At 41.5% G+C, this 23,925-nt stretch overlaps 1 long non-coding RNA gene across 1 annotated transcript; it reads right to left on the bottom strand.

Annotated features, from left to right (window-relative positions):
* Positions 1-20,530: 20,530 nt before the first annotated feature.
* Positions 20,531-23,925, bottom strand: LOC120856885. The gene is made up of 2 exons (XR_005719507.1): positions 23,788-23,925; positions 20,531-21,161 (listed from the first exon to the last, which is right to left on the bottom strand). It is a non-coding gene; the product is annotated as an uncharacterized LOC120856885 (long non-coding RNA).

Here is a 23,925-nt window from a genome sequence, read left to right as displayed (position 1 = left end):
CATCTGTCCTCCATCTGCAGTGCCTAAAAAATAGGACTTTCAATAGAGGACATTGTAGGACTCCAGTGCCTTTAAAGGGCAAGAAATTCATTTCTGACTAAAATCTCCATAAATATGTCTAACAGAATATTTTCCTCTTACATACTGTTTTCCAAAGAGCATTTCAAAGGCCACTAGTGCAGAACATTTAATAAGAACATAATCTTTAGGTTCAACCAGACCTGGTTCAAATACTTTTTCTGTCATGTCGTAGCTGTGTGCTCCTGGAAAATGACTCAGTCCTGATAATTTTAGATTTTCTCAGGGATGTAAAATAGAATAATTGTACCTGTCCTGGTAGATAACGTTGTCAAAGAGAATGACGCGTGTGTGTGCGTGTGTGTGTGTGTGTTAGTTGCTCAGTCATGTCCAACTCTTCGCAACCCTGTGGACTGTAGCCCGCCAGGCTCCTCTGTCCACGGGATATCCCAGGAAAGAAAACTGGAGTGGGTAGCCATTCGCTTCTCCAGATCTTCCCGACCTTGGGATCAAACCAGTTCTCCTGTATTGCGGGCGGACTCTACCGTCTGAACCACCAGGGACGCCTGAGTGACACTTAGTCGGGCAATAAATAAACATCAGTTGTTCCTACTTCATCGTCGCTGTTGTTAATCCTCGGGCAGATTGGGCTGGTTTCTCAGGCAGCTGAAAGAACACGGGATTTGGAATTAAGACCTGAATTTGCACCCTGCCACTGCCGCTTACTAGTGGTGTGGCCTTGGGGAAATTACTGAATCCTCCTCAACTCAGCTTCCTCACCATAAAAGAAGGAATATAAAAACTGATGCCAAAAGCTCAACTTCTCTGCACACCAGTGCCGAATCAAACCTCAGAGACAAGAGTGAATTAGAGAAAGATAGTTTTATGACTTTGCCAGGCAAAGGGGAATACAGCAGGTGCCTGCCTCAGAAAACTATGTGTCCCCCACATGGAAAGGACAGTGAGAAGTTTTATGGTAATGCTTCAAAAAGGGCTTGTGATCAGCTCGTGGTCACTCTTCTGATGTGTTGGTAGTGAGGTAAGGAGGAGTCTGCATCATCAACCTTCAGGTTTCAATTGCTCTGGGGTCTACATGTTTATGGGCAGCATACCAAGGTTAATTGTAACTTCTACCTGGAGGGGTTTCAGTATCTGCAAAACAGCTCAGACATTGTTGTGTGTATCCATTGATGGGGAAACAGGACCTTGTTTCTCTTGACTGTTTATCCCTAGTCTCGACTACCCTCCCTTCCCTAATTAACAACGGCTTGAATCTGCCCACTGGGACTCAGGAAGGTCATGGAGGCTGAATAAAAGTTATTTCCTGTAATCAAAGAAATGGGAGACGCAGAAAGGCTTTGTGTTCAGGAGCCCCTGTAGCAGCCTGTTTGGTATCAAAACTAACTTGTGAGGTGCAAATGAGCTGGTTTATGTGAAATATATTTGCCAACTGTCAAACTCTAAGCGTTTAGCATTAGCATTATTTTGTCATTGTTAATATTATGGGCTGAATGTAAATGTGTCCCCAAAATGTATATGTTGAAACCCTAACTCCCAATGTGATCATGTTAGGAGGTGGGGCCTTGGGCAATAATTAGATTTAGGTGAGGTCATGAGGGTGAAGCCTATAGGATAGGATTAGTGTCCTTATAAGAAGAGAGAGCCTGGAGCTCTCTCTTCTCTCCCACTGCCCATCTCCCTCTTTTTTTTTTAATTAATTTTTTAATTGATGTGTAATTGCTTTACAGAATTTTGTTGTTTTCTGTCAAACCTCAGCATGAATCAGCCATAGATACACATATATCCACTCCCTCTTGAACCTCCCTCCCATCTCCCTCCCATCCCACTTCTCTAGGTTGATACAGAGCCCCTGTTTGAGTTCCCAGGGACATACAGCAAATTCCCATTGGCTCTCTATTTGATATATGGTAATGTAAGTTTCCATATTACTCTCTCCATACATCTCACCCTCTCCTTCCCTCTCCCCATGTCCATAAGTCTGTTTTCTTTGTCTGTTTCTCCATTGCTGCTGCTGCTGCTAAGTCGCTTCTGTCGTGTCCAACTCTGTGCGACTCCGTAGATGGCAGCCCACCAGGCTCCCCCGTCCCTGGGATTCTCCAGACAAGAACACTGGAGTGGGTTGCCATTTCCTTCTCCAATGCATGAAAGTGAAAAATGAAAGTGAAGACACTCAGTCGTGTCCAGCTCTTAGAGATCCCATTGACTGCAGCCCACCAGGCTCCTCCATCCATGGGATTTTCCAGGCAAGGGTACTGGAGTGGGCTGCCATTGCCTTCTCTGGTTTCTCCATTGCTGCCCTACAAATAAATTCTTTGCTACCATCTTTCTAGATTCCATATATATGCATTAGTATATGATATTTATCTTTCTCTTTCTGACTTACTTCACTCTGTATAATAGGCTCTGTGTTCACCCACCTCATTAGAACTGACTCAGATGTCTTCCTTTATATGGCTAAGTAATATTCCATTGTGTATATGTACCACAACTTCTTTATCCATTCATCTGTCAATGGACATCTAGGTTGCTTCCATGTTCTAGCTATTGTAAATATTCCTGCAATGAACACTGGGGTATGTTTGTCTTTTTCAATTTTAGTTTCCTGAGGGTGTATGCCTAGGAGTGGGATTGCTGGGTCATATGGTGGTTTTATTCCTAGTTTTTAAAAAAATCTCCATGTCTTCTTCCATAGCGGCTGCATCAATTTACATTCCCACTAACAGTGCAAGAGCGTTCCCTTTTCTCCATACCCTCTCCAGCATTTATTGCTTGTAGACTTTTTGATGAGGGCCATTCTGACTGGTGTGAGGTGATATCTCATTGTAGTTTTTGATTTGCATTTTTCTAATAGTGAGCAATGTTGAGCATCTTTTCATGTGCTTGTTAGCCATCTGTATGTCTTCTTTGAGGAAGTGTCTGTTGAGGTCTTTTTCCCACTTTTTGATTGGGTTATTTTTCTGGTATTGAGTTGAATGAGCTGCTTGTATATTTTGGAAATTAACCCTTTGTCAGTTATTTCATTTGCTATTATTTCCTCCCATTCTGAGGGCTGTCTTTTCATCTTGCTTATAGTTTCCTTTGCTGTGCGAAAGCTTTTAAGTTTAATCAGGTCCCACTTGTTTACTTTTGTTTTTATTTCTATTACTCTAGGCAGTGGGTCATAGAGGATCTTGCTTTGAGTCATTGAGAATTCTGCCTATATTTTTCTCTAAGAATTTTATAGTTTCTGGTCTTACATTTAGGTCTTGAATACATTTTGAGCTTATCTTTGTGTATGGTGTTAGGAAGTGTTCTAATTTCATTCTTTTACATGTAGCTGTCCAGTTTTCCCAGCACCATTTATTGAAGAGGCTGTCTTTGCCCCATTGTATATTCTTGCTTCTTTTGTAAAAAATAAGGTTTCTGGGCTTTCTATCTTGTTCCATTGGTCTATATTTCTGTTTTTATGCCAGTACCATACTGTCTTGATGACTGTAGCTTCGTAGTATAAGCTGAAGTCAGGAAGGTTGACTTCCTGAAGGATGTCCTTCAGGAGAATGTCCTTCCTGAAGAATGAAGGACCAGCTTCATTCTTCTTTCTCAAGACTGCTTTGGCTATTCAGGGTCTTTTGTGTTTCCATATGAATTGTGAAATTTTGTGAAATTTGTGAAATTTTTTTGTCTAGTTCTGTAAAAAGTATCATGGGTAATTTGATAGGGATCACATTGAATCTGTAGATTACATTTGGTAGGACAGTCATTTTCACAATATTGATTCTTCCTACCCAGGAGCATGGAATACCTCTCCATCTGTTTATGTCATCTTTGATTTCTTTTATCAGTATCTTATAATTTTCTCTATACTATTCTTTTGTCTCCTTAGGTAGATTTATTCCTAGATATTTTATTCTTTTTTGTTGCAATAGTGAATGGGATTGATTCCTTAATTTCTCTTTGTGATTTTTCATTGTTGGTATATAGGAATGCTAGTGATTTCTGTGTATTAATTTTGTATCCTCCTCTCCCCATCTTAATTCATCTGTCTACAAGCCAGGAAGAGGGCCCTCATCAAGAACTAAATGTTGACCTTGGACTTCCAGCCTCTGGAACTGTGAGAAAGACTGTTGTTTAAGCCACCCAATCTGTGATATTTTGTGACAGTAGTCCAAACAGACTAAGACAACACCACCACCATCTAATTTTTTTTTTTCAGAAGTTTTCATTCACAAGAGTCTTGATTATGTGCTCAAGTGATGATAACAGATTTCCACTCAGCCTCTGAAGTAAGGGTTCTGGGACAGACTAAGGGAACACTGAGGCTAAACCATCTGTCTTCCCCAGCGAAGCATCACCATTACACATTAGGTGTGTGAGTTAGTGCTCATCTCAGTGAGCATTTAATGTTCACATGTCTGAAGAGATGCTGAGGCAGCAAAGGGTTGTTGACTATGGTCTCCACCTATCGTGTGTTGTTTTTCTAATCGTTAGGTTTTTCATATTTCACCTCCTCCCCATCGCCACCCCCACCACATTTAAAACAACTGGCAATCCAGCTCCTCCTACTTTCCTGGGCACCTGATCCATCTGTCCTGCCCATAGGGTGGAAGTCCTTGGGCTTAGGGCTTTAAAACCAGCCAAACTTAAGTTTGAAGCCTGCTTCCCCGACTTTCTGTGTTACCTTTGTCAAGTCACTTAACCTTTCCACATCTCCATTTTCTCATGTGCAAAATGGGAGAGACAACCTGGTTGGGAAAAGTCAATAAGACAGAACATTTAAAATTCTGAGAGCTGCATCGGTCAGCCAGGGCCACTCACCAGCTTCACCCTCCTTCCTGGAGCTCTTGGGTTATCCCTGCTCGCTTCTTTCACCTGATTATTGACACCTCTCCAGGGCTTTTGGTGAGATGATCACCAACAAAGTCAGCAGCTACTGTGCTCAGGGAAACCCATCAATACTGTATCTCAGTAAAAACAATAGACTTTATTAAATATATATGCTGACTGAATATTTGAAAGAGAGTGTATAAGCTTGGATATTCACAATATCTCTGGTGGATATATACACAAAAAAGGTAACACTGTAGACCCTTTTCTCTGCATATCTTTCTGTATTTTCTTTTATTTAGTTTTGCATCATGTGCATGTAATAACTATTTTTAAATTACTTTAAAAATGTCAGTGATATGGGAATACTTTCTTGATTTGGATATTCTAGAAAGAGTTCTCCAATGCCCTGAAGGTTAGCATAAACTCCAAAACTTTCTAATATATGGATAGGGGAAATTGTGGTTTTTGAAGCTGAAAACTACTGTCTAATAATAGCCTATTAAAGGCTATAAGAAGAGATTTTAATTTCTGTGGCCTCTTTGCTGTAGAACATCTATAACCTCTCACCTCAAGGTGTACAAAGAAACCATTTGTCACCAGTAATAGGAGTAATGTTAATGGAGAGCTCACTGTGTCATGCACTATTATGTGCATATTTCACACACTACATCAAGTTAATTTCACAACATTCTTGTGAACTGAGTCATTATTACTCATATTTTACATAGTAGAAAGTTGAGTCTCACAGAGTTTCCTAATTAGCAAGTGACAGAGCTGAGATTCAAACCTACTAAAGCATTTTTAATGTTTCTTTTTTATTGGATAAGTTTGACAGGTAACATTGTGTAAATTTAAGGTGATATTTATCACATTACATACTTATAGTATTATCATCTATATTATACTGTACATTAGACCTCAATTACTTATAATTACTCATTACAAGTTGGTACCCTTAAACACTATCAGTCTTATACCCCTACCAATAGTCCTCTGGTAACCAGCATTTTATTCTGGTATTTTTATTTGTTTTTAGAGGTCAAACCTGTTGTAGGTTATGACAAGGGGCATTGGACTATTATAAGGATTAAATGAATTAATATATTTAAGTGCTTAGAACAGAATTTCTTATAAGTATTCATTCTCACTAAATACCAACATTAACATCTTGGAGTCAAGGAGGAATTTTGTAAGTTAGAAATAAGTGCAAGTCAGCAAAAGTACAGGAAGTCATTTTTATAAACTGAAATATGTTAAGGTCCCATTTATTCTGTAACTTAAAAGAGTCCTGTGTTTTTCAAGATAGTTTTCCTTGTTTTTATTTCCTATGTATGCCATTTCATAGATCTTCCTAGAAGGTCTTCTGCCATAAATTTGTGCCACTCCTCCTCCTCCAGCATTTTACGCTTTTCAATTACAGACTTTTTTTTTTGGCCCTGCCATATGTCTTGCAGGATCTTAGTTCCCCAACCAGGACTGGAACCCATGCCCCCGGCAAGAGAAGTTTGGTGTCCTAACCACTGAACGACTAGGGAACTCCCCCATCATAGAAATTTTTAACATAAAATCCAAGAAAGATAATATTTTAAGGTGCAGCTATTAGGATGACCAACCCGCACAAGCAGAAGCTTTGTGTTTGGATCATCCTCAGTGGCTCTGATTGGGCTGTGTTTCTACCTGCAGGCGCTGAGAACAGGTGAAGCAGGGGACTTGCAGGGCAGTGTGCTGTTCCAAGTGGTTACGCCATAAAGACAGTTTGAGATCCTATTTTCAACATGTACAGAAATAGCAACTGCATAACTGCTTGCTATATAAAGCAAAAGAACAAGCAATATCTGAGCCTGACTGACACCATGTTTCTGCAGTCACATGCCAGGCTCACAAAAATACAAAGCAAGAGAGGAAAATCCCTTCCTTTTGCCACCAGAACTGTTTTATCCTCCCACCAGAACTGTAGTCTATTTGAGCTGCTCTAACAAAGCACTGGGGGCTTGGGGAGGTGGAGGGGCAGGGACTGGACTTCTTGCTATTCCTCAACAGCAGCAGGTAATCTCCCATTTCAAGGCCTCCACCCAAATGCTCTTCCTTAGATACTGGATATCCATGTGGCTCATTCTCACACCTCCTTCAAGCCTTTCCTCAGCTGCCTCCTTTTCAGTGAGTTCTTCCATGACCCACATATTTTAAATTTGTAATTGCCCTTCCCAATTACTCCCTTCCCCTGCTTTATTTTGCTCCATAACCTTTATCACCAGCATATTTAACCTTCTACTCATTTGCTTTAGTGTTTATATCCCTCCAAGAGAATCTAAACCCCACAAAGGTGGAGACCTTATTTTATTCACTGCTATCTTCCCAGTTCTTAAAACAATGCCTGCCACAAAGTAGATGTTCCATAAATATTTGTTAAATGATTGAATGAAATCCTCAGAGGAGGATAATGAAGCAGAGAGAAGCTCAGTTTTAGCCCAAGATCACAGGACTAGTATGTGCAAGGTTCAGGATTAGAACTCAGCCAGAGGTCAATGCACTCTCTCAACCTTGTTCGGGGCTTTCCTGGTGACTCAGTGGCAAAGAATCTGCCTGCCAATGCAGGAGACACAGGTTCAATCCCTGATCCAGGAAGATCCCACATGCCGTGGAGCAACGAAGCCCATGAGTCACAGCTCGTGAAGCCCATGTGCCCAAGAGCCCATGCTCTGCCAACAAGACAAGCCACCACCATGAAAAGCCTGTGCACCACAAGAGAGTTGCCCCTGCTGGCCACAACTAGAGAAAAACCCAGCAGCAACGAAGACCCTGCACAGCCAAAAATTAAATACATAAAATTATATTTTTAAAAATCTGATTTAGCAGCTGAGAAGGGGGACTCCTCATCCAACCATAAGAGCTGGCTGGCTGGGCTATACTGTGGGGGAGGCACTCACCAAGGTTCAAATGCAAATCCTACTAGAAGGGCTGAGCTGAAACAGAACCAAATCTTTTGGCAGCACTGTTGACAGACTCTGCTTAAGTAAAGTCATTTGAAGGCATATGAAGAAACGTTCCAGTTTTAAGACTGGCTTTAACTATTTTTCTTTCAGCTGTAGCTTTCCGGGACGATGAATGTACCATATGTCAGTATCTCCAGGTTCCCATACAAATTAGGAAACTAAAAATGCCCGATGATTAAAACAGATTTCTGCTTGTTTCCATGGGAAATCAACTGCTCCAAAACCTTAGGAAACTAGGAGGGAGGGAGACTGTTCAGCTCGAGGTGCTGTCTCGGCGCGGCTGCACTCTGCCTCCTAAGTTTCCCTCCAGTCTGTTCAACATTTTGGACAGGCAGGGGAAGGTGGAGGTGGGGTGTAGTCCTAGGCGGCCCACCCTGCTGGCAGCCAAGTGACACCACGAAGACCAGTGTGTCTTATCCAACTCCTGTGAGCCTCCTGCCTCCAGGGGACCGGACACTCTACTCCGGGCCCTTCAGTGCTGGATCCAAGGCCAACCACACAGGAAGGGCCTCTTACTAATGACAAATAGACACTGAACAGGCCTCTGGCTTCATCCTTCCAGCATGGTTTTGGCGAGTGTTGAGCCCGCTAGCAGGTCTTCTGGTGGACCAGGGGATGCCCCCTCCAAGACTCTTGTTTGCAGACTCACTGCTGGCTACTCACAAGCAGGCAGTGGTAATTTGGGGAAGAGGGAGGAGTGGCCTCAAAACAGCAAGGGGGCCCTGGGCAGCTACACCAAGGATGTCTCTAGAAGGCTGTGATGATTGCTTGCTCCTGCCTGCCCCAGAAATAGCACCAATTTGCCTAAAAGAGAGAATGTTCAGAGAAAAGGCTGCAAAAAGATTTCAGTGTTGTCTTGCCAGTGGCAGTCTTTTATCTTCTTTGGGCAAACTGGCTCAGGTGCTTACCTTAGCCTAAGTTGCTGTTTAATTGATAAATCGTATCCAACTCTTTGTGACCCCATGGACTTTAGCCTGCCAGGTTCCTCTACCCATGGGATTTTCCAAGCAAGAAAACTGCAGTGGGTTGCCATGTCTTTCTCCAGAGGATCTTCTTGACCCACAGATCAGGAAGTATTGGCAGGTGGGTTCCTTACCACTGAACCAACCTGGAAAGCCGTAGCTGAAGTTCAGGATTGATCAAACCATATCACCACTCTCCCTCAACCATCAGGCAAGCTGAGAGTGAAAAAAAAAATAACTTTTTTATGCTTTCCTAACCCGTAATGTAATTCAGGCTTGCCAGGGTGAGGCCCAAAGCTGGAAACTCAGCAGTAAAATTGAGAGTAGAGTTTAAATTTGGATCCAGACAGCTTATTAACTTACTATCTGGGAGACCTCAGGGAACTCAGAGTCATAGTTTTTGTGTCTCTAAAGTGGTGATGACAATACTTCTTCCTCAGTGAGGTTACCAGAATGAAATAAACTAACTTAAGTAAAAACACTCATACTGAGCCTGGTAGGCAATAGGTGCTCAGAGCCTGTGGCTTCTCTCTTCTTTCCCTCTGTTGCTGTTTTATTGTCAAAATTGGAAACAGATAGCTTGATGAGCAATAAATAGGCAATCCCCTCACTCCTCCCATAACCATTATTACCAGCACTAGCAGTTCAATTCTTCTCAGAATTACTACTGGCGATGCATAGAACAGAGGATTCCAAATCCTTGTACATATTATCCCACTGGCAACACATCACCCAGGCTTGGTTGTCTTGCCTAGGTGAAATGTTTCTCAGAGACACTAAGTGGAAAAGGACACTGTGTCATCTTCTGCCAAAATAAACCACTGGTAGGTCCTTGTGGAATTAAGACCATAGATCACAATGCATTCCAAGTGCCTTCCCCGAGGCTGGTCAAAATATTTTAACTCTTGTCTTTAAATGACTCACAAGCGTGATTCCCTACCATGAGGCCATCCTTACAGGTTCCACGTAATCAAGATTAGAGGACACATGCAGTGTTATCATTCTGTGGTCCTGGGGAGGCTTTCAGTAAATCAATCTTTCCATCACAGCTCTGCTGTACAAAACCATGCTCTGGTGACTTGATCTATTTCTGCAGATTTCCCGTCATAGCTTCTCAGATCTGTTTCTACCCCTACCCCAGTTCTAACACTGACTACCCAAAGTTGACACAGGTTAAAGGCGAAGTCCTCCACATGACTGTCTTCACTTCAGATGCTAGACATGAGTCTTGGGAGGTCCCCAGACCACCCACTCTTCTGCCCAACTAGCTACAATTTGGGGGTTCCAGACTTTCCCAGTGGCTCAGTGGGTCAAGAATCCAACTGCAATGCAAGGGACACAAAAGATGTGGCTTTGATCCCTGGGGGAGGAAATGGCAACCCACTCCAGTATTCTTACCTAAAAAATCCCATGGACAGAGGAACCTGGCGGGCTACAGTCCATGAGGTTGCAAAGAGTCAGACATGACTGAGCATGAGCACAATAAACAATATAACAACTTGAAAAATTCACTAGAATAACTTACAGAGCTCAAGTACTAGACTTACAACTTTATTGGATACGACCAAGAGCAGCCAAATGAGATGCATGAAATGAGGTCCAGGAGAGAAGCCAGAATTTCAGTGCCCTCCCCTCATGGAGTCAGGGCATGTTACTCTCCAGGCACATCTATGAGTTCATTAACCAGGAAGCTCCACTGAGCCCCAGTGTCCAGGGTTTTTACTGGGGTTTCATTACATAGGCACAATTGATTAACTCATTGGCCTCATGATTGAACTCAATCTCCAAGTACCCCAATCCCAGAGGTCAGGCTGGCCTAAGGGTCCAACACTCTAATCACATGGTTGTTCCTGCTGATGTCCATCCCTCATCCTGAAACTATCAAGAGGCCCAGGTGAGTCAATTCTCTAACTTAACAAAGACACTTCATCATTCAGGAGATTCCAAAGGTTTTAGGACCTTTGTCCCAGGAATGGACAAACATCAGATATATTCTTCATTATATCACAGTCCCTTAATATTTACAAACCATCAGGGTCTTGAGTTTAAGCTTTTTCCTTGGGGTGGTGGAGAGATATTTGAAATAAGTTGAAGTCATCATGTATTGAGAAACAACTATGGCCAGCCATTCACAATACATGCTGAGAGTAGTATTTGGACAATAAATTGGGCAACTATGTGGAGGGTGGTCTGGCTGAAGCTAAAACGGGGAAGACTGAGAAAGAGGCAGTGGCTGCTGTGTAGCCACAAAGTGGTGAGAGTTAAACTAGGGGAGCAGAAGTGGAAATGCAGAGGGAGGCGTTGAGAGAGGCTTTGAAAGAAGCTTTCAGCTGACCACTTAAAGTTTTTTTCCATTACAAGAGACTACCCAATGGACTGAGAAATCAGAACTACTTGAAGAGTCAAACTACCTTCTAAAGATATCCAAGTAATATTGACAAAGTGGCTCCTCTGTGATTAACAGAACTTTGTATTCTAAATATTGAAAAATTCAACTAACATTAGAGATCTTAATGCTTTATCTCTTGAATAAATTTCAGGAACCTGTCCTCATCATTAATACCATATTCCCATTCATTCTTCTGAACAAAAAATGGGGACTCCCCTTGTCTTCAAATGAAAGACTTATTTCTGTTTTAAAATGAATATTGTCAGTTTTCATCTTTCAAGCAGCCTTTTGAAATTCATTCACTTCTAAGTTCAAGATCCTTTCTCCTTTAGATCAAAGATTCATGATGCATCCCTGAATAAATTATGTATAAAAGAGAACCTGTAATATTGTTGCATTAAAAACTAGCTATTTCTTCCTGTACACAGATTTCAGTAAACAATAAAAGTAATATTTCAGAATTCTGTGTGTATGTTTTTCTCACACTAATTATTAAAATAGTGAATTACTCATATCTGTAGAAGTTCTGGAATATGACAGATATTTTAGATAAGAATTCTTCAAATAAAGTAATTTAACAGATTTAAATTTAGGAGCAAAGAGAAATGATGATTATTTTAACGTGTAGAAATATAAATGAAATCATAAAAATTATATATAGTTTGCTCAGGCAATAAGCATTCATTTTGTTATTTTTCATTTGCTAAGTCATGTCCAACTCTTTGAGACTGCATGGACTGCAGCACACCAGGCTCCCCTGTCCTTCACTATCTCCCTGATTTTGCTCAAATTCATGTCCATTGAGTCGGTGATGCTATCTAACCATCTCATCCTCTGCCTCCTCCTTCCCCTTTTGCCTTCAGTCTCTCCCATCATGAGGGTCTTTTCCAGTCAGTTGGCTCTTCACTTCAGGTTGGCAAAGTGTTGCCCTTCCAATGAATATTCAGGGTTGATCTCCTTTAAGATTGACTAATTTGATCTCCTTGCAGTCCTAATGTTTACTTTAAAATTTTTAAATTATATATAAGCTATTAGACGTTGACTTTTAAGAAAATTGGCAACTGGCAACTCTTCATGTTTGTCAATATGCTTAAAAATATTTGGAGAAAAGACTTCTTTGACATTATATTAAAATAATTAAGTGAACAAGTAGTTTTTGAACCTCAACTAGGTGGGAAACAGAAAAAAATCTAAAGTGTCAAAAAAAAGAAGATGTAATTAGCTGTTGAATATTAATAAAAATTAACATTTACTGCATGTTTACAATGTGTCAGGCCTTGTGCTAATCTAATCATCACAGTCACACTGTAAAGTAGATATTAATACTATAATTTATCCCCATTAAACTATGGAGAAACTGAAGCTCAGAGGTTAAGCAACTTATCCAGTTTCACACAACTAAAGATTCATTACTATAAGCATTTATAAAAAAGAAAGTGTTTTTTTAAAAAAACTTTCTGGAGACAGAATTTGGGTAGGACATTTAAAGACTGATGGGATTTGGAAGAGAGTAGAGAGATGAGAAAAAAAATGAGAGAAGGCCGAAGGTAGTGTGAAGACCTGCACAAAGTCAAAGTGGTAGTAGTCACAAAGCCAATGAAGGCATGTGCCAATGGGGTGAGAGTGCCCCTCAGGGAAAACGACTGCAACACTTGATTGGACAAAAACTGGGTCCCTGGGCATTCAGTTATCATATTAGAAAAACATGCAATGCAGGCTAAAATGCAGATAAATCCAAATCCTTTTCATTAAGGAATTACACCACTTCTGCCCAGCTATTTGAGGCCTTGCAGAGATCAGAAGATGGAACCCTACTTATGCTGGGGGAGATCATTGGAAAGACATGACAACTGGTTTGACCTGCAAACTGGACCCAAGAAGTTGGAGGTACCCTACCTCCTCTCCTGTCCTTGGAATATGTGTTCTGTTTGCTTCCCCCACTCCCAGAAGCTGGCCCAAGAGGACTTCCCTGGAGGTCCAGCGGTTAAGACCCCATGCTTCCACTGCAGAAGTGTGGGCTTGATCCCTGGTTGGGGGAACTAAGATTCCACATACCACTAAGTACAGCCAAAAGAAAAAAAAAACAAAACCGCTGCTCCCAAGGATGAAGCCTTGAGATAATCATCTGGTGATGAGACTAGATTGCACGCAACTGAACCTAGTTGAGGACTCCATATAGACTTTTTAAGATTCTGGTGGCCAGATGCAGAAATCTACTTGTCCTGCATCTGTCCCATATAAGCTTATAGAAAATCCCCTTATGACGCCTGCCACCTACCAATCTGGAGTGGTCTGCTTCTTTGTTCCTTCTCTCCCTGACTTCTGGGTATGGGCTTCAGTTTCAGATCACACCTGGGAAGTTCCCAAGGAGGTTTGTGAACCATCAACTCACTTCTCTTAGACCTCTAGATTCACTCCAGATTTGAGAAGCAGCAGCTTCTTCCAGTCTTTGACAGAAAAAGAAAAATACCGACCAATCTCCACAAAAGTTGTTCAGCAAAGCCCATGACGACTCCTGTATTTTCTTGTGAAAATGGTGGCAGGGGATGCAGAAGTGCATCTTGTTCTTGCAACTGAAATCTGTGCTGTACTATTTGTCTTCATTAACCAGATACTGAGCAGATCTAACATTGCAGAGGGTTTTATAGGAAACTTTCCTATCACTAATTTTCAAAAATAGTTTTGGAATTTTAGAGACTGGCCAGAAATCTATAAATGCTGTGCATTAAATGATCTCATCATTCTAAGTAGCCAGCCAAAATTTTTTAAATTCCTTTCTCCTTAAAACACTCAGAAGTCCCCTACTATTGCCCACCTCCATGCTCTTTGGGAAGATTCACTCGGATAAGTCTCCAGTCTGATTTGAAGAAAAGCACTGTGATGTGATGTGATTGTTAGCCTAGACACAGTCACAATGTGCCCATCTGGGGACTGTGGCAACTGTGGGTGACTTGTGGGCTGGTAATACCACTCCTGATAATGAAAAATTAAAGCTTGCCGAAGTAAAGAACTGGTAACTTTAAAAAATATTGTTACTTTTACCTCCTTCACTGGATACAGACTGTAAGACAAATATGCAACATCTATTGTATATTTGTTTTAGATTATTAAAATATTTTTCAAATGCACCTTGTGTCAGGAGTTTGACATGCATTGAAATGGAACATTTCAAAGTGGCTTAACCGGAGTATCTCCCTACTCAAAATGAGCCACACATTATCTCCCTTCTCAGTCACTGTGGGCTGATGATGGACGTAATCCATCCTACTGGTCCTGAAATTTATTCATTATGGAGAGATGAAGAATAAAACATTATATCTGGGAAGATATTCTAGACATAAAGCTACAAAGAAACAAGGAAATTGATGTTTATTTCCCTTAAGCAGTCCAGAAAAAAAAATCACATTTTCTAGAAGTTTAAAAAATTCTGATGTTATAAGGCAGAAAAGGATACAAGACTGCGGTAAGAGTTCAGGCTTCGGGGTCAGGTACCTTGATTCCATTTCTGGTTCTGCGACTTTCCCAGGTGACACTAGAGGTAAAGAATTCACCTGCTAATGCAGGAGACACCAAGAGACATGGGTTCAAGCCCTGGGTCAGGAAGATTCCCTGGAGAATGAAATGGCAACCCACTCCAGTATTCTTGCTTGGAGAATTCCATGGGCAGAGGACACTGGTGGCTACAGTCCATGGGGTCACAAAGAGTCAGAAACAACTGAGTACACATGTCCCGGGGCAAGACACATTACTTACCTGTGCCTTCAAGTTCCCTGCAAGACACATTACTTACCTGTGCCTTCAAGTTCCCTGTAAGACACACTACTTACCTGTGCCTTCAAGTTCCCTGCAAGACACATTACTTACCTGTGCCTTCAAGTTCCCTGTCTGTGAAATGGGGACAGTGATAGTACCTACCTCATACTGTTGGTACACAGATTAAATGAAACAGTATATGTAAAACGCTTTAAGCCCTGCCTGGCTGAGAGCACTCAACAAATGTTAATTTATTGATACTACCCTATTTGTAGCATTCAAATCACTGTAGCAAATTATCAGACAACCTCTTTAAAATTCCAGGCTAGGTTGCTCACAAATCAATTATTGTTACATGCTAAAGTCCCTGAAACCCTTTTGATCAGAAAATATTCGTTTCAAAGCAACTGATCAAAAGCGTTATTATAGAACACATAAAGTTTGAGTTCTGGTTTAGTCAATGAAATCAACATGAAGAAGTGACATCAGATTAGACGTAAATAGACTGTTGTTGTCAGGAGTATCTTACAAGCTGAAGAATATCGTTGACATTCAAGAAATCTGGATGTTTTCAGTTTCTTAAATGTGATCACTGTTGTTTTCATGTTATTGTAAAATGATCCTCCCTTTGGCCACATGAAGCAATTTATCTATCCAAACTCCAGAGTTTTCCTTTATTTACACTACTTTTGGAAGAAATTAGTGAAGTTAACTCAGAAGTACACACACACACACACATACACATATCTATTCTTTACTGTAATATGGTAAATTTCTTTGCACTGAGGATTAATTTTTAAATTCCTTTAAAATAACAAGCTAGAACATAAGATATTTTATAGTCATTCTAATGAAATGTTAAGGTGCTGTTGAGAAATTCATGGTGCCTTTCTTTGACAGCTCATAATCAGAGCACATCATTTCTATCAGCCTTTTATTGAATGTTCTCAAAAACAGGGATGGACAGCTCTAAATGTTATAACAGGCCTAGAGAAGCATTCATAGGAGAGTGTGTTCACAATAACAGGGAGGGAGACCACCTAAGGTCATGAATTATTCCACCCATGTTCAATTCATAGGGAGGGAAAAGCCAGTTACTATCAAGGACTGTAAAAGGCTGGAGATGTTATTATTTGCAAGCTAAAAAAAGTCAGCCTGCCCCAGTTTCTTGGATGCTGGTAGAAGACATTAAACTCCTGGATCAGAGATGGGGAAAAGTTCATTTCTTACAGCAATAGCTGTAGCCAGAATATCAGCATTTTCTGTGTGTCTATTCCCTGAGCTTCAACATACTAAAAGCAGGTTGTGTTGTAGAAGAGGAGCCATGATCTTAGGTAGTGTGAACCCTTTATAATGAGTGTGTCTGCCTGTCCTTTGCTCTGGAGAGAGACATTATAATATTATTATACTGAGCAGTCACTGTGCTTGCCCTTTGCTCCAGAGGGAGGCATTATCACTACTGTCAAAGCTGTTCACTATACAAATGTCTTTGAAAATCTAGTCTGGAAGAAAGGGCAGTCAGTGTCTTGCTCACAAGATGTGCAGAAATATTATAGATGCATGGACAGTTGCCTCCTGTCCAATAATTGGTAAATTATTCTGTGCTATTCCTTCAAGTGCATGGAAAGTGTAGGTTGCTCAGTCATGTCTAACTCTTGCAATCCTATGGACTGCAGCCTGCCAGGCTCCTCTGTCCATTGGATTCTGCAGGTAAGAATACTGGATTGTCATTTCCTCCTCCAGGGGGTCTTCCCAACCCAGGAGTGGAACCTGGGTCTCCTGCATTGCAGGCAAATTCTTAACTGTCTGAGCCACCAGGGAAGGCCATAGAAAGAATCTAAAGGCTAACGCAAACATGTAAAAGCAAGGGAATATTCCCCAGTGTAAAGGAACAAGGCCACACTATTACCAATGAGAATGGGGGCTCCTTATCCTATTAAAGATGACAGGTACTCTATTATGGCTATTTGTAAGGAAAATGCCTGAAGATCGCATCTGCCAAGAGGGCTTATCTTTGCAGGCATTCATTAAATTAATAGTTAATAGGGCCTATAATTCCCTTCTTTTTCCAAAGGGGGAGAATCTTATGAAGGTTCTGAAGTCTTTAACTCTAGAATAACAATTCAAACATTCTATTCTGAGAGATTTTATTCTTCTTGGAATGTTGATAGATATGACGAAGGAAATTGTTCAAGGTAAATGAAATTAGAGAAAAATCATTGCAGACGGTGATTGCAGCCATGAAATTAAAAGACACTTACTCCTGGGAAGGAAAGTTAGGACCAACCTAGATAGCATATTAAAAAGCAGAGATACTACTTTGTCAACAAAGTCTGTCTAGTCAAGGCTATGGTTTTTACAGTAGTCATGTATGGATGGGAGAGTTGGACTGTAAAGAAAGCTGAGTGCAGAAGAATTGATGCTTTTGAACTGTGGTGTTAGAGAAGACTCTTAAGAGTTCCTTGGACTGCAAGGCGATCCAACCAGTCCATCCTAAAGGAGATCAGTCTGGGGTGTTCATTGGTAGGACTGATGCTGAAGCTGAAACTCCAATACTTTGGCCACCTGATGCAAAGAGCTGACTCATTGGAAAAGACTCTGATGCTGGGAAAGATTGAGGGCAGGAGGAGAAGGGGACGACAGAGGATGAGATGGTTGGATGGCATCACCGACTCAATGGACATGGGTTTGGGTGGACTCCAGGAGTTGGTGATGCACAGGGAGGCCTGGCGTTCATGGGGTCGCAAAGAGTCAGACACGAGTGAGCGACTGAACTGAACTGAAGTTCAGCAAAGTCAACAAGTATTTTTAGAGCAGGACTTCTCAGAGCCCTTAGCATGTTAATATTCACTGTGAATCCTCAAGAGGAATAGAGTGTTCCCCAATGGCTCCCCAATAGAGTGTTCTCCCAATGGCCCCAAAGACCTCTATTTCTCAGGGTACTCAAAAGGTAATTCTACAAAATGCTACTTGGAAATGCCTCAGTACAGGAAAGGCTTTATCTCACTGGCAATGGATGGTGGAAGACACAGGTGCTTTGGGAAGAAACTGCCTGACTGGTCTGCCCCACTCTAGACATATTTCCCATAGATAACAGCAAAGAATGCCTTCCTGCATCTTTGATTATATGTTGGTGACTATATCCATTACTTCCTGAAATCTAGGGAGGATAAATATTACTAGCAATAAACATGATCACCAAAGATCTTAGCACTGTCACTGAGAAGGCAAACCAGGCTTTCTTGTTTCTTTCTCCAGAGAGGTAAACAATGTGAGTAAATTTAGGAAATTAATAAATGGACTCCAAAAAGTCTCAAGAAAATGTACCTTGTGTCAGTATAGGTGGCAGCTTTAAGAAGACAGCATCCAGGCATGGCTGTAGCATTTTCTGATGAACAAAGCACCGTCCATGATACTTTTCCAAAGACAGAGTCATGTTTATGTAACAAGAGCATCTGCAATTTCACTACCCAGATAAGGTGTCTTGAGCCATGGATATTCATGCCTCAGAGAGACAGAGAAGAGCAGCATTTTAGTCTGAGGAAAGAAGTAATTCTTCAGGCCTGAAATCAGGTGCTTTGTCAGGGCTGATGTCACTGAAATTTGAAGCAAGTTGATGGTAAAGTGTGATCTGAGATGTTCTAGGGTACATTCTACATGCATAATACAATATGGTGTAAAGAAAAGTGTAAAAATGTTTAGTCCTGGGAAAAACAATGAGTTACCTTCCTTAGGAGGTAAATCCTAAAGTAGTTTGTTTAATAAATAAGAAAGTTCTAACCCTCTTAACAGTGTTTCATTATCTTTAGAATAATTTTTCATGGCTAGAGCCAGTCACTTGTGGATTTAATTAACGAGTTAATACAGGTAAAGTTCTTAGATCAGTGGCTGTATGTATATGATCAAAAAGTAGTAGCAAGCAAATATTATTTAGTAGTGCAGTTATAGCAGTTACATTTGGATACCAAAAATGTCACTCCTGAGACTATCAAACTCATTTTTACTTAAAACTTATACTACATGTCATCATGTGAAAGCTATTTATCATTGTCTGTATAAAAATAAAAATTCCAAGAAGGAGGCTGCCTGGTATATTTCATATTGCCTAAGCTCAGAACCACAGACACTTCATGCTCTTTCATTAAGTTTGTTTTCAATCATAAAATGCTTCTCAATTAAAGAGCAAGCTGTAAAATCATCCCAGGAAGGCACATTTAGGATATGAGTATGCTACTGGGAAAAGCACAAATCAATGCAATTTCAAAAAGTACTGGAAAAGTACATCATAAACCTTACTGAAGATACTTGATGGAGTCAATTTAAAAATACATATTCCTTTCCCATGTGATTGAACAGTGGTTAAGCCTGAGAACTCTGAAATTAGGCTCGCCTGGGTCCAGATCCTAACACTTCCACTCATTGGTCATATGGCCTTTGGCTAGTTAATATGTGGCCTTTGGCTGGTTACTTGATTACAATCTGCCTCTCTATCAATAAGAGAAAATAACACTGCCTACTAGCTGGGGACAGCAACTAAATGATATAATACCTAAAAATATTAATGTAAAGCTAGTACTTAGCACATTAGCATGTACTTTGTAAGTGCTTATTACACCATTATTTCCAAAGAATATCTCACAAGCTAGTGGGACCAAACACTTACCTATTGTGTTTGCATGTGCACACACATGCATGTGTTTTGAGGGAGATGTCTAAATTATGATTTTAGAAGAATTTAACCCAAACTTTTCTAGAATCCTATTTTAAATCCTCAGCAACACTACCCTCGTCTCTGGCACAATTCTACTGCCATTTTAGGATCAAGACCACATTTGACCGCATTACCTCTTGGGCAACTTCCTGCTCACAGGACATTTTCTAGGGAAGGTTTCTCTTGTCTGAGCATTTTTATTGGCATACAGTCAAGAATTTAAAAACTGTAGCTAAAGATGGGTTTTTTCTTCCAGCTATTAACTCAGAAAGTGCTAATGTTGCAACAATGTTAACAGCTGAAACTTAAAAACAACCAAGTTTCCTGTTAGTTCAGGATCCTTCCCACAAAGCTCAGAAGAGGTCTGCTGAGCAGATGTGCAGAGGGTGGGCAGAGAATGCTGGGTAAAGTTCTGCTGGTGGTTTGGGTTTAGAATTTAGATTTTACTTTCACTATTACTAGGCAGGGTCAACTGACATCCCATACAAAACACACAAGCATAGCAGGTTGATCTTAAAGAATGTGCCCAGCATTGAAAAATCAAGGTTTAAGCAGATACATGTACATAATACATAATTTTAGTATAAACAAAAAAGTTGAGGTTTTAGACTGCTGCTGCTGCTGCTAAGTCGTGTCCGACTCTGTGCGACCCCATAGACAGCAGCCCACCAGGCTCCCCCGTCCCTGGGATTCTCTAGGCAAGAACACTGGAGTAGGTTGCCATTTCCTTCTCCAATGCATGAAAGTGAAAAGTGAAAGTGAAGTCACTCAGTCGTGTCCGACTAGCAGCGACCCCATGGACTACAGCCTACCAAGCTCCTCAGTCCATGCAGTTTAATACAAATTATAGTGAAAGAACCAGTACAGGGAATGGAAATATTTTTAAACTTGTTCTTTCAAAATTTATTGCCAGGCTCTCTGCTAGTATTGATATAAAAGTGAATAAAGGAACAGTAGAGAAGCAAAATGTAAAGAGATAAATGGCAGCATGCGACGCTGAAACAGAGATTCGAAAAAAAGTTCTATGGGCGCACAAGAGAGAATTACGCTTGCCCGGAGCCTGCAGAGCTCTACAGAGAAGGTGACATTTGAAACATGCTTTCAAGGAATGAGATAGCTCAGGCTGCTGTTTATTGTGGCTAATAACAAGATAATGTAATATAATCACCATTTCCATACAATCTACCACGGCAATTGCATATATTCTTTCTAAGGCTCAGTTCAGTTCAGTTCAGTTCAGTCGCTCAGTTGTGTCCGACTCTTTGCGATCCCATGAATTGCAGCACACCAGGCCTCCCTGTCAATCACCAACTCCCGGAGTTGACTCAAACTGATGTCCACTGGAACCTTAAAAAGAAGGTATTATTCTTCCAATAAAGATATGGGGAATGGGGTTCAAAAATTAAGAAATTCACGATCACACAGCTGGTGAATGGCAGATTCAGGATTTGAGCCCAGACCTACATCATTCCAGGCTTCCCAGGTGGCACTAGAGGTAAAGCCTCCACCTGCCAATGCAGGAGACATGAGACATGAGTTTGATCCCAGGCTTGGAAAGATACCCTGGAGTAGGAAATAGCAACCCACTCCAGTATTCTCACCTGGAGAATCCCATGGACAGAGGAACCTGGTGGGCTACAGTCTATGGGGTCACAAAGAGTCAAACACAATTGAAGCAACATAGCATGCACACACTACATCATTCCAAATTTTGTACCATGGTCATGAGTTGCCCAGAAAGACCTACTTCTGTTCCCTATTGTCAACCAGTATATGGTTAACTTGTAACTTTATGGAACTCACCCTGGAAGCCCATCTGGAATGCCAAACTTTGGCCTAAAGAACCAAATATTAAATGAAAGATCAAAATGGTAGCCCTGGCCCACAGGGCCCTCTCTTTTCTCTAAACTTCAACCACATTTAGTTCAAAATGGTTTATACTGAGTCAAGTACATGCCAGATTCCCTCTCCCATGCTCTGTGAACACCTGGAAGTGAGGGAATAAACCTAATCCTTCTTTGAGACCCGCAGGGTCCAGCAATCACAGAAGCTGGCTGATGGCTAATTCACCTAGTGTTTTACAGAGGGCTTGATAAGTGTGTATGTTGATTTCAGTTAAGTTGACTGAACTGAGGTGACTACAGACTTAAGGCTTACGTTCTGTAAAATAAGAAAAGGAGACCTAAGCAGTACACTATAATGAGTTTCAGACTAGCGCCTCTCAGACTTCAGGGTGCATGGTAATCACCTGACTACACACAGAACTGTCCAGCTCACCCTACTAGAACGCAGGCACAGAGTAGACAAAGGTATTGCAATTAATGCGGTGGAGCGGGGAGGGACTCAACTTGCAGGGACTCAAGTCCATCTGCAAGCTTCATCGCTGTGTCTGGTCCTTTTGTTCTCTGAGCAATAGCGCAAGTCGCTCACTCTTTGCTACCCCATGGACTGTAGCCCACCAGGCTCCTCTGTCCCTGGGGATTCTCCAGATGAAAATACTAGAGGCGGTTGTCATGTCCTCCTCTAGGAAAACTTCCCAACCCAGGGACTGAACCCATGTCTCCTGCATTGCAGGTGGATTCTTTACTGTCTGAGCAATGAATTTTAGTAAATACCACAGCTACCATTTACTAAGTACTTATAAAGTGTTTGGCCCTGTTCTTGGTGATTTAAGTGTGTTATTTGATTCTCACAGCACCCTATAGTACTATACTTACATTGTTGATGGGGTGGAGGGAAGTAACAGTAATTTCCTTACATTTACACAGGAAAAGCAGGAATTTCTTCCTGGTTCACTTCAGTCCAAAGTCTAGGATTGTGATTCCTTGATACTGGGCAGTGAGGCAGCATTTCAGGGAGGACTAAGCTTGAGTTTAGGGTACTAGTAGCACAAGGAGGATAGGGGTGCAGGCAGAAAGCCTCTGGAGAACAAAGCCCTCCGCAGGACATTTGTGCCCTTGGTGCTCATATCGCTGTTTAAATCCAGGTAAGGATTTAACTTAACTGAGTTAACTAGTTAACTCAGCTAATACCTGGTGGCCTGCAAGATACTCAAAAAAATTTTTTTTAATTTTTTTTAGCAAATTGCTAGTCAGCCTTTGCCTTTTCTCTAGGAAACTTCCAGGAATTTTCCCACCTGCTATCTAGGAGGAAGCCCCCACTTTAGAATTAAGTGTTGTTCACTGGGTTAATTAAGGCTAGTGTTAGGGTCATCTCCTAAAGACTAAGAGGGTTGAAGGTTTTCTTCTGTGAAAGACACCCAACAACAGTACTGGAATTGGAAGAAGTGTAGGAATTTGCCAGAGGAGCATGGAAAAATCAGTTAAGAATAAGAAATCAACTTTTTGACAAATTTTAATTTTGACTTGGAGATAAAAATGGGGTAAAAGGAGAGACGCCTGCTTTCTTAAGGTTTGGGGTGTAAGAACAAACCAACTAGCAAAAAAAAAAGATTAGCTGTCTATGAATTGCTCTGTTGGCATACACCCCTCTTTTCCTGAATGCCAAGACAAAGCAATAGTTTAATTGTTGGTGCTTTAGAAAAACTCATATTGGTAAGGCATTCCAGAAGATCTTATATTACTTAGTAATCTTGTCTATACATTTTTCCACTGGGGAGACTTTGTATACAGGTGACTCAGCTTTCAATAAGGCAGAGTTCGCTTTTCATCCTGAAATTGGGTAGAGAAAGGTGGAGAAGAAAAGCGCGGTTTAGGTCTATTTAAGACGGGGCGTGGGGGGTGGGGAGAAACCCCCTCCCCCATACTCTTTAAACAACAGGTGGTTTTGACGAGAAAGATCAACTCCATGCACAGTACGAAATTGCAGGCGGAGCATTCGATTTCCGTCCCCCAGAACCTGGCGCCAGGTTGTCAGGATGCGGGAACAAGGAGGTTCCTGGCGGACAGCAAGCTCAGGTATCAAGGGAACGCTCCTGGGCTTTACGGTCCAGGAAAACTGGTTTTTGTCTTTGTTCTCTGTCTCTCTCAGGGTGTCCCACCACCCCCTCCCACCGTTCTGCTCATCTGTGAGGGGAGCAGGATAATGAGGAAGGATTATCTCCATCCTCCCGAGTCCTTCCGAGGAGTGCCCAGAAGGGCTATTTTTAGTGGTAGCGGCTCCCCTCCAACTTACCCCAGGGTGGAGCTGCGACTGTGGCGCGGCCGCCCAGCGCAGGGAAGCCTCGGGTAGGGATGGGGAAGGTAGTGGCCCCGGTCCATTCCTCAGGCACTGGCCGCCAGGTGGGCGTTCCAGCGGCCGGAGTGGCTCCAC

This window comes from Oryx dammah, unplaced genomic scaffold (genome assembly GCF_014754425.2).
Source record: "Oryx dammah isolate SB20612 unplaced genomic scaffold, SCBI_Odam_1.1 HiC_scaffold_28, whole genome shotgun sequence".
In the NCBI taxonomy this organism is placed as follows: Eukaryota; Metazoa; Chordata; class Mammalia; order Artiodactyla; family Bovidae; genus Oryx; species Oryx dammah.
The sequence above is the reverse complement of the archived record's forward strand: the minus strand, read 5'-3'. Positions and strand labels throughout refer to the sequence as shown.